We start from the raw sequence: 10856 nt of genomic DNA, 5'->3' as shown, positions 1-10856 counted from the left end.
TGCCTCTACACACTTACACACTGCATATACAGCCAAAATATGGCTATATATGAATATATATATGAATATATATATAAATATGGCTGTATATGAAAGAAATGAAAATGAAAGAATGGTCTAGTGAAATTCAGAAGTGGCTATATTACCTTTTTACAATGGCTGTAAAAGGCCCTTTGTAATAACAGCGAGAGAAACTGGAAAGGAACTGAAAATTCGCAGCGCACGCACCCTTGAAAGGGGACAGTGTTTAAGTGCCCTGTTTCGTTTTTTATGCCTTTTAAACATTTTGTTCGTTATTTGCGGACTGTGAGGGCAAACCATCGAAGAACTCATTTGGTTTTTATTTCTCTTAAGTTTTAAAAAGAGATGGCGGATACTTTAATATACAGTAATGTCATATGTACTTCAACATATTTCGGTTTGTTTCACTGAGTCAAGCAATGAATCACCAGAATTGTTCCATTTGGCCTTGCTTCTATCTCACAAAGCACTGTAGCATTCACACATGTCTGCAGAGTATCTGACCATGTGGTAGAATTTCTACTTTGTTCCCAGCAACCAGGGCAGTTTGATGTTAAGATCATGGACTCTGTAAATGCAATATACATTTACAGCATGATTTATGTTAAAAGTTTTGTCTTTGTCAAACGTGTATAGATTTGACTACATTGAATTTTGTGTTGTAATTTAAATACTCTAACTTTGTATGAAGAAAAAGAAAGATATCTTTAGATATAATTTAAAAAGGGATTACTATACCTGTTAAAGGACACTGATGAAAAATTGAACTGGCAGGCTTGTTAATCATGCAAAATTAAGGAAAACACCAAGAGATCAATGTTCAGTGTAAAAGAAGTAATGCCTCTATCTGATGCCCATACGCCCCCACTGATTGATGTACATGTTCATGTATATGATGAATATATGTATGAATAAAACATGGATTTGCAGTATATTCTCTGAGGGCTTATCCCCATTCTTTTTACAAAGGTAAATAAATAAAGTAGTCCTCAAACAATATTGCATACAGGGATCACCTGATGAATCCATAGTCCACCATTACCTGAGGTCACATTAGGTTGTTTCTGGTCATTTCTGACAGATGCAAGAGCTTTGTAAAATGTTTAAATGCTGTCCTTATTAGGCAAACAGTGAAATCTTGTGCAAGGCACCACAGGTATCCTTGTGGTCATTTTTGAACCGTGGCTTTGTATCCACCTCCTGTTACAAGTTGCCACCTAAAACCACCTAGAATCAAATCATTCCTATCAGGAAGCACCAAAGGGATAGGCGGGTGATCATGTGACCCCCCCATATTTGCTGCTATATGCACTGTTGGAGCTGAGCTTCCGCCCATACTGTATCTGCATCACTGTATCTCAGCTTCACACAGATGGACAGGGCTCACACAGTTTCTGCTGGTTGAAGTTCAGGTGGGTGCACTTTTCATTGTTTTCAGATCTTGTTTGTTGACTGCTGGTAAGAGTCATCTAGGACCACTGTTACTGGTTTTCACTAAATTGCAGGGCTGGCATCATTGCATGGGAGTGGTACAGGTACTCCGTTCAACACACAGCTAAACAGGAGAATTATATAACGCTTAGCTTTCACACAAAACCTTTTATCAAAGCTCATGAGAATTAAAGGTAAGTCAACTCAGTTTGTTAATTTGCCATTTTAAATAGCCACTGTTGTCAAATCAAAACCACTTGTCAAAAGATAGCGGGACCACGAGAAACTCCACATGAAACCAGATGTTTATTTACTGCAGGTTCAGAGAGTGATAAAATAACATACACCGACAGATTAAATAGTCACAATACATGAAAAATCTGTCAGATATTTCTGAAAGGAGAGATGACAAGCAAAACAAGTCGGTGAGATATAAATATATACTCACCTACAGATTTGTGTGTGTACACGGATTATGGTAAAACAAAAAACCAACTTGTTCTCACAGTTTTTTAAATGGATGAAAAGATAAACTCCCGATATTTTTACAGGTAAGCGTTGCATTCATTTGCAGTGGCTTGATCATGAATGCTGCTGGGATTAAAAAACCAAAAACAAAACAATCCACTCAAAAAAAAAAAAAAAAATCAGTCCAGTCTATGAGGGTGTTTCAATGGTGTCTGTTAGAACTCATGTTTCACAAGAAGCAAAGCTTGAACATTTTTGTGTTGGTTCCCAGACTGCAAATTCAGGGTTACTCTTTCATTTTATTTCAAATGGACAGTATTTAGAACTGCAAATCCATTTCCTTTTAGAGACAGCTTTATGCCTGCACCATTGTCTCATATTATTTTCTGTTACACTTTATTTTCGTGAGTGGGATAGTTTCTGTGAAGCTGTGGCCATCCTGCAATAAGTGCCTTCATTGATGTGCTGGGAGTGAAAAATAGTCACGGTTAGCACGTGCATGTGTCAAAGAATTGCCCTGGTTACTCCCCACTGCTCCATATGACAACAGTGTAGCCACATATCCAATTGGCAATAGTATCCAAGTGACAACTACTAAATGAGGTAAATTCAGCAAACTAAGGGAGGACCATAAAAAGAACTACCATTATCTTAAAATTGAGTGATATATCTTGTTTTTTTTAAATATACCTTACATATGAAAATGTGTAATACATTGATTATATTGGTCCTTTGCAGTTTCTTTTTTCAAGTCCAAGGTCATTCTTCTCCTTCCCTTGGAATTTTTAAGGATCATTAAATTAAGTGTTCACTACACATTGTTCAATTTCAGAGATGCATCATCATATCCATATACAATAGTAACAAAAATGTACTTCCACAGACTTGCAGTTGCGCAGTTTACAAAAGGCAAGGCAGTAGCTTTCCTTTCAACACAATGGAACCTGGTCATACAGTTTTACTCAAACTCACGTACCTGCAGAGGATAGTCACTGGCATGGCAGTACTTGGAGCAGACATCAACACGTTTCTTCAATTAAGCCTGGACCAGATGTCTTTGTCCCACAGCAGCCTTCATTTCATACTGAGGTGATGTGTGGAGAGAATTACAACCTGCCTACATCTTGTGGATATCTGAAGAAAACCCTTCAAAAAGGGCCTACATGCATAATGATGTCAGCATTTACAATATTAGAAAAAAATGTCCATTGTGATAAAAATCTACATTGTCTGGCTGCATATAAGGAATACTTCCCCACTGTAGAATAAAGGTTGAGACGTTTACCTAATTTCTCTACCAGGCACTGGAACATTTTTATGAAATATTGCCAATGCATGGAGATTTTTTTTTTCTTCAAAATATCCCTTAACTAAAAGAATCAATGCAATTCAAGCTAAATTGTCAATTAGAAAAAATCTATGAAATTCATGCTCATAAATATTTGTTCATCTGAAACAGGCCATAAATACATGAACAGAGTATCTGAGCCAGCACTGTCCTCTGATTGTATAAAAGAAGAATGGGCTACTTTCACAAGGGCTTTGGTGTCAGATTACACAAAAAGATAAGATTGTTTCAGTTTCACTTTAGGCAACTACAAATCCAGGAAATAGGTTGCCTTGATCTTATCAAACTGAAATAAGTGTCAGACTGTCTATCAGATATGATCCAGCCTTTTACTAAATTAAATAACAATTAAGCAAAAAGTTGATATGTAAAATACTTTATCAAAAAAACAATTTTTAAATGTGTTCTGAATTCTTAGGAAATGTATGAAATAAGGCTGTAGTATAAGACCATGAATAAACCATGACAAATCTCTCATGAAAACTACCCTCAGCCCCATTTACAACAATTCTGATCACTTGTGGATAACCAGAATCAACATGATTATTGCACTCTGTCCTCATGTCCAAACTACTGGTTTGATCAATGCGCTGTGATCTGGTGTGCCAGCTACAGTTTTACTGTTCCCTGTCAATTCTGTGCCTTGTTTCACCTGCCTGTAGAGTGAATGACAGGAGCAAAGGCAAAGGGAAGAAAGGAATTCACACAGACCTGGTGTGGCTCGCTACCGTATCAAACTCCTTGGGTAGGATTTGGTTTTAAAAAAAAAAAGGTGCAGGGCAATCAGCAAGATTTATTTCCACTCCACTGGAAGCCTATTGCAGGATCAGTTCCATATTTTTTGGGATCCTGTGCAAGATTTAGTGGACCACACCCACACCCACATTAATCGGGTGAATTTTATTGTTTGGAAGAAGTTAAATACAATATGTAACCAAATGTGGAACAAATTATAAAGAATAACTCTGTTCTCCAAAATAACATTTTTTGGTTGTGGACATACATGTCCTTTAAGATGCTATGGTGCCTAAGCTCTCTGCCAGTTTCTCTTCAAAATAACTTGTGTATGATTGTGATTGCTAGAGGGACCCCATGCAGATATACTTTGCATGTGCCAGGAGACAGCCCTGATGTATGGAATAACAATTTCATATCAACTGAATAATTAATTCATGAAATGTGACGTAACCAAAATGAATTTCAAAATAGACCACTGAATCAAGGAATAGAAATTGTGATTTATATTTACAGCACAGGTTATCTTATGGCTTATTGCAGCATTTCCCAAACCTCTCCTGTAGGACCCCTTGTCCTGCATGTTTTAGATCTCTCCCTGCTCCAACATAGCCGATTTAAATGATCTATTTGTTATTAAGCAGCTTCAGGAGTTCACAACGAATTGATCATTTGAATCAGCTGTGTTGGAGCAGGGAGAGATCTAAAACATGCAGGACAAGGGGTCCTCCAGGAGAGGTTTGGGAAATGCTGGCTTATTGCATTATCAGTCAACATGATTAAATTATTTATCAGAAAATGACTGTTCAACAGACAAATCAATGAGTCATAATCAGTCAAAGGTTGTCAAATCAGAGCAACCTGAAGTCTACCATGTACCTCTTCAGTCACCCTAATGCAGAGAGGACTCCAGACTCAGGACATTAGGTTTAAAAAAAGTTCTCTGTACTAGAGACTAGAATACCAAGGGAGCTTCAGCAAAAGGACATAGGCAGGCAGCAATTCAAGACTGAGACTAACAAAGGGCACAACCTAAATAACAGTGAACACAGCTGCAAGCAATATATAATCAACACAGCTGCAACACATGAGCTAAATGAGACATAGAGAACACAAGGGAATTACTCGTTACGAACTCCTGAAGCTGCTGAATAACAAACTGATCATTTGAATCAGCTGTGTTGGAGCAGGGAGAGATCTAAAACATGCAGGACAAGTGGCCCTCCAGGAGAGGGTTGGACACCCCTGGTGTAGATGAATGGACCTTTTCAGTGAAAGAGTAGGATTAAGATTTGTACTGCAAAAGAACTTCAAGTTCTTAATATGTAGTGGAAATGTGAGGAGTAATCAATTTTGCATCAATCAAGCAATCAGAGTATATTCATATGTAAGCAGAACCTATTGCAGAATGTAATAATTTATTTTTATCAAGAAAAAATTATACAAGCTAAATCTGGGGTGATTGCAGAGTTATTAGATACCATTCAAATGTTAAGCTATCAAAAATACTGTATGAACTGAGAATGTAATAATACATTAACAGTAGAACATTATTACATCATTATAAAAATTATTAACTACCATATCCATCAATTTATTAATTAGTTAAATGAATTAAACATTTGTGGTTAATGCACAATTTCACAGTCTTTTCCAGGTTTAGATATGAACTACATCACATTCACCTACTGTCCTCTCTGCTTAAAGAAGACTTACCAGAGTCTCATCTCACAGGCTAGTGTGTAAGTAAGGGGAACCCTTTTTTGTTTGTTGGCCAAAAATAACAAAAAGAGAGGCGTGAAGATATTATTTATAATTCATATTTCTTGCCATTGCACACATTACTGATTAATGTAAATATATCACCATTATATTCTACTCTGACCACAAACGAGGGTCCCGCGTGCAGAACTGCAGTTTCGACAATGCATCAGTTCTCTGTGCCCCACTCTAAATAGCAAATAAATTGGACAAGAAGCAAGAGCAAAGAGAGGAACTTCATTTATTATATACAGGGATGGGTGGAGGAGAACATGATGGTTTAATCTGTTAAGGTTGATGGAAATTACACAAAGCTTTATTTCTTATTCTGTAACAAGCACACTGTAAACACAACTATTAGAAATATCTGTTGGATGTCAATTGGAATAAAATATTGTGATATACATAGGTAAGGGTTACAATATAGGCGGTATAGTGCTGGAATGAATATGGTATTGTGGTATTATAATAAACCACATCTTAATTACATGCATTTTGCAATGTGGATGAAAATAAACAGAAACTTGTGGCTTTTCTCTGAAAATATCATTAGCTTACATTACATTATCCTTTCATATGGTTTTATACATCCACAGCTTGAAATCCAAAAGTCAATAAGCAGTATTTGAAAATGAACCCAAGAGTATATATCTAGTTAATGTAGTATCCATCCTTATAACCACGTCTGCCCATTCACCATCAATGTCTTGGATAGACATAGAATCTACACAAGCATTTTAGTGTGATCTACTGAGTAAATTTGTCGTACAAGGTGCAAGGTCAAATAATAAGGTGCAAGGTGCAATAATCACCTGCAAGGTCTAACCAAACACATTCCTTGAGTTCTTTTCATCATAGACACACCGCTAACCTCAGTCCTTTTGGTAAAGTATTATTTTCATAAAAAGTATGGATGACCAACATGAAATGTTGTTTTTTAACCGAGTAACAAACAGAGATGGCACTGTATGATATGACATGATATCTCTGATTGAGGCTGTGGTGTGCGTTTTCATTTTATCTATCCAAATCTGCATTTCCCACACAGGCCTGTGATCGAGATGCACCCAACTCAGGACTCTTCTGACGCAATAAAATCTGAGAGCAAATGACACACGTACTCTAGCCATGACTAGAGTGCTCCGTTTTTTTTCCTTGAACATCAACGGTGTTAAATCTAAGAAGGAGAAACTACTTCAAAAACTTAGGTCAACACGAGATCATGTTGTCTTTCTTCAAGAGACTCGTGTTGGATCAAATGAGGACAACATATTAAAATTAGAAGACTGGGAAAGTTACTGCACTGCATACTGCTCAAAGAGTAAAGGAGTGGCTATACTAGTTAAACATAGTACAGATTTTAAATATGTTAATCATGTGAAAGATTATGAAGGAGGCTACATTGTAGTAACCTGTAAACTACATGACCAGCTTTACACCCTTGCAAGCGTGTACTGCCAGTCAGAAGACCCATGCGTTTTACACAGACTGAAATCATGTTTAGAAAATATGGCTTTAGGAGTATTACTAATAGGAGGAGACTTCAACACAGCCCTCAATCCATACATAGACAAGAAATATCCAACACAAAATAAGAAACACGATGCAATACGGTGCTGCCTCGCTAGCCTCACGTCATCCTTTCACCTTGTGGACATCTGGAGAAGACAACACCCGAAATTGCTTGAATACACTCACAAGTGCTTAGGACAAGAGTCAAGGTTAGACTACTTCTTCATGCCCGAGGAGTCTCTGCGGCGTGTTCACAGCTGCGAAATCTTATCAAAGGAAGACTTGTCAGACCACATCCCTGTTTGTCTAAGTTTGTACTCAGGCTGGAAAGATGGCTGCTCCTCATTCATCAAAAAACAGAAAGACAAAAAGGGAGACAAGCCAGGAGACCAGCCAGGTGACAAGTCATTCTTAGTGGAAACGTATCACCACTCCTCCCCAAACAAAACTTTCATTTTACAAACTGAGAGGGAAGAATATTCTTCATGCGAGTTTGACAAGTTGGCGTTCACTTCTTGGCTAGAATATAAAACTAAATTTTGGGGGTGCAGCACTGACTTTTCACAAAAACAACGAGGTCAGATCACTGAGGGTGAAATTGTACTGGCCGCACATTCTTTGGTTAAGTCTGAAAACCCAAGACCTGATGGCATTCCAGTTACTTTCTATAAGAAGCACTGCTTTTCTCTTGCACCAGCTTTAGCAGTCCTGTATAACAAAATGCTTAATGACTCTACATTGACTGACACATTCAAGTCTTTTAATGACTCATTTTTACCACAGAATGGCAGCAAACACCACCTCTTCAATGCTGACTATTTAATCTTTGCAACAGTACTAACCCAGCACCTGAATAAGTATCTGAAACCCCTTGTCTACAAGATGAAAACAGCCTCCCGAATAACAAACCCCAGAACAAAAAATGATTCAAGGAAGCAGGATCAAGCAGGGCAATGTGAGGATACAGAGCTAAAGAACAGACATTGGATAACAATCACCCACAAATGTCCAACAAAAGTGAAATGGTCTTTCCTGGAGAAGGTGATAGACAGACTCGGAGATCCTACCCTTAATTCTACCATCCTGAACAAGCTGCTGAGAGACACTGAAGGATCAGAGCAGGGCTGGAAAGAGCTGCGTCTCGGCTGTCCACTGACCCCCGTGGTCTTGTCTCTGTGTCTGAAACACCTGGCTGAGGAGAGTTTAAAAGAGAAGGAAATGTCAAAGCAATCGAGAATTTTCATTTACAGAGAGACTATTACAATCACATTTCCAGCTAAGATAGAAAAGCTGTCAGATTGCCTTCTGAAATTCTCCACAGAACATGAATTTGAGATCATTGTTACTCCAGGCTTAGATTATTCTGAAAAAGATGATCAAAATCAGCAAGATATAGGGTAATGGAAGTGACGAAGTGAAATAAAAGGGGGTAAGTGAAATAAAATAGATGCATCCCCAATGGGAGACACAAGTTTACCCCCCTCAATATTCCTAACCACAATACTTACAATACTATTAAACTAGAAGTTTAAAATTCAAGTTTTATTTAGCACCAATCTGTGCAGCACAGGACAAAGATTAACACATAGTTGACAAGTTGACTTCAATACATTATCTTTGTTTTTTCTTTCTTCTCTAAAGTGAGGAGCCCACTGGATTATACTTATTTGCCTGCATCATATCACCCTAAAACACCTATACCACATACCACCTATGCACATTTTATTAACATATATTGCCTATATACTGCCTGAATGTGTATTAAACCACATGTACTGATGCTCAATCAGCTACCTCTACAGTTTCCTAAGGCTTGACTGGAACTGCCTATCCTTTAGTTACAGTGACTGGGTACATCTAAAGTAGAAGATGAGAATACTTCTGCAGTATTCCTTCATGTTAAAAAGCTGGCAGATGCCACTCCCATGAAAAAGTTTTAATTTAAAACAAAAAATCATGAACAGAGATGTAAAAATAATTTATTATTTTGACTGTTTGGAAATGAACATAATGACAAAAAGCTTTTCATTTCTAGGTTCGTAAGTGAAAATGCACAGGGCCCTTACACAACACATTCATACACGTTCCTAAATGAAAACAGCAAGGAATAAACGGGGAAAACTAAATATTCACACTCCGTCAAAACTAATTTCAATAACATTTTAGCATTTGTCACAATTTAAACAGAATGACACAAACCAACATGCAAACGTCTGTCCATTGGAATGAGGATGTAGACATGCTGACGTGACAGGGAACATCAGAATACTGAAGTGCTGATAACAGAGGTGGAGAAACGTTGCAAACAGCTGACTTGGGAATGCAGGTGTGTCAGAAAATTATGTCTGTAGAAACCAGTGCAGCCAGTTTCACTGACGATTATCTTCTCCACCCAATCTTCTTTTTGAGCTCCATTTTCTGTAACTTTAATACATGTAATTTTACAATATATTCTAAACTTAAGTAAAAGGACATCAGAGACTGAGGAACTGTCAAATGAATTATTCTGAAAAAATTCCACCTAATTTCAGTAACATTTTAGCATTTGTCACAATTTAAACAGAATGCCACAAACCAACATGCAATACTGAAACATTTGAACGTATGATATCAGTCTTAATGTACAGTATAATGCTGCACGGTTTTATGGTGACACAATTTGGATTGCTGAAGTTGCCCCCAAATTAGGTCTTGACACAGTTCACCTTAATACAAATCTGCCAACATTTGAGACCTTTTGAGATCAAATGCAAATAAAAATGACATTTTCAGTGTTTTAGCAAGAAATGATGTTCGGAGTGAGAGCATTTGCAATTAATTATATTTTAGATTAATAATTAATCTAAAATATAAAAGCAGTACTACAGTTAATTTGTTAATTTGTTGTTGTTTGTTAGCAGGGTACAAGCTAAGTTAATGGTCCCTTAGTTCCAAGGAGTGGGAAATATAGGTAAAATTTAGAGAGCAGAAAATTAGTGCAAGTCACTGGATCAAGATTCAGCACTGAGCGATTTGTGTTTGTTTTGTTCATTTTCATTGACAGAACTGCAGAGATGAATATTCTGGATATGACTTTGAGTTTGTAGCCATATACTGTACACTGCAACTATTATGTGCCAGGTCAAAATGTCTTGTTTGCCTGCTGTACCAGTCTTTCATCTACATATAAAATATTGCAGTAATAATTAGGAGAATCTGACCTACACTGCTGGGATGAGATAAATAAATTGCTAGGTGGGTAGAACTGCTAGTTATGTTGCTACCAGTGTACACTGCAGTTCACAATCTAGCTAAATTTAGAGGAATATTTAATCTTGCTTGTTAAAAACTGAAATGAAAGCTAGTTAGTAATTTTGTTTTCAAGCTAATTGTCAGTGAAGTACAGTTGATCTACCTTTTTAAATATGACAAAATGTTGATGTTTTTTCGGTCAGTATGCTGGCTATCAAGTGAAAATATATGTATGATTTGACCAAACAGGCAAACAGCATTTGGAATATATACGTGGTTTCCAGTATTGTATATAGGTATATTGGTATCAATCTATTCCAAGCTAAAATTGAACATGTTCAATTATCAA

The sequence above is a fragment of the Megalops cyprinoides genome, chromosome 21 (genome assembly GCF_013368585.1).
Source record: "Megalops cyprinoides isolate fMegCyp1 chromosome 21, fMegCyp1.pri, whole genome shotgun sequence".
Classification (NCBI taxonomy): Eukaryota; Metazoa; Chordata; class Actinopteri; order Elopiformes; family Megalopidae; genus Megalops; species Megalops cyprinoides.
The sequence above is the reverse complement of the archived record's forward strand: the minus strand, read 5'-3'. Positions refer to the sequence as shown.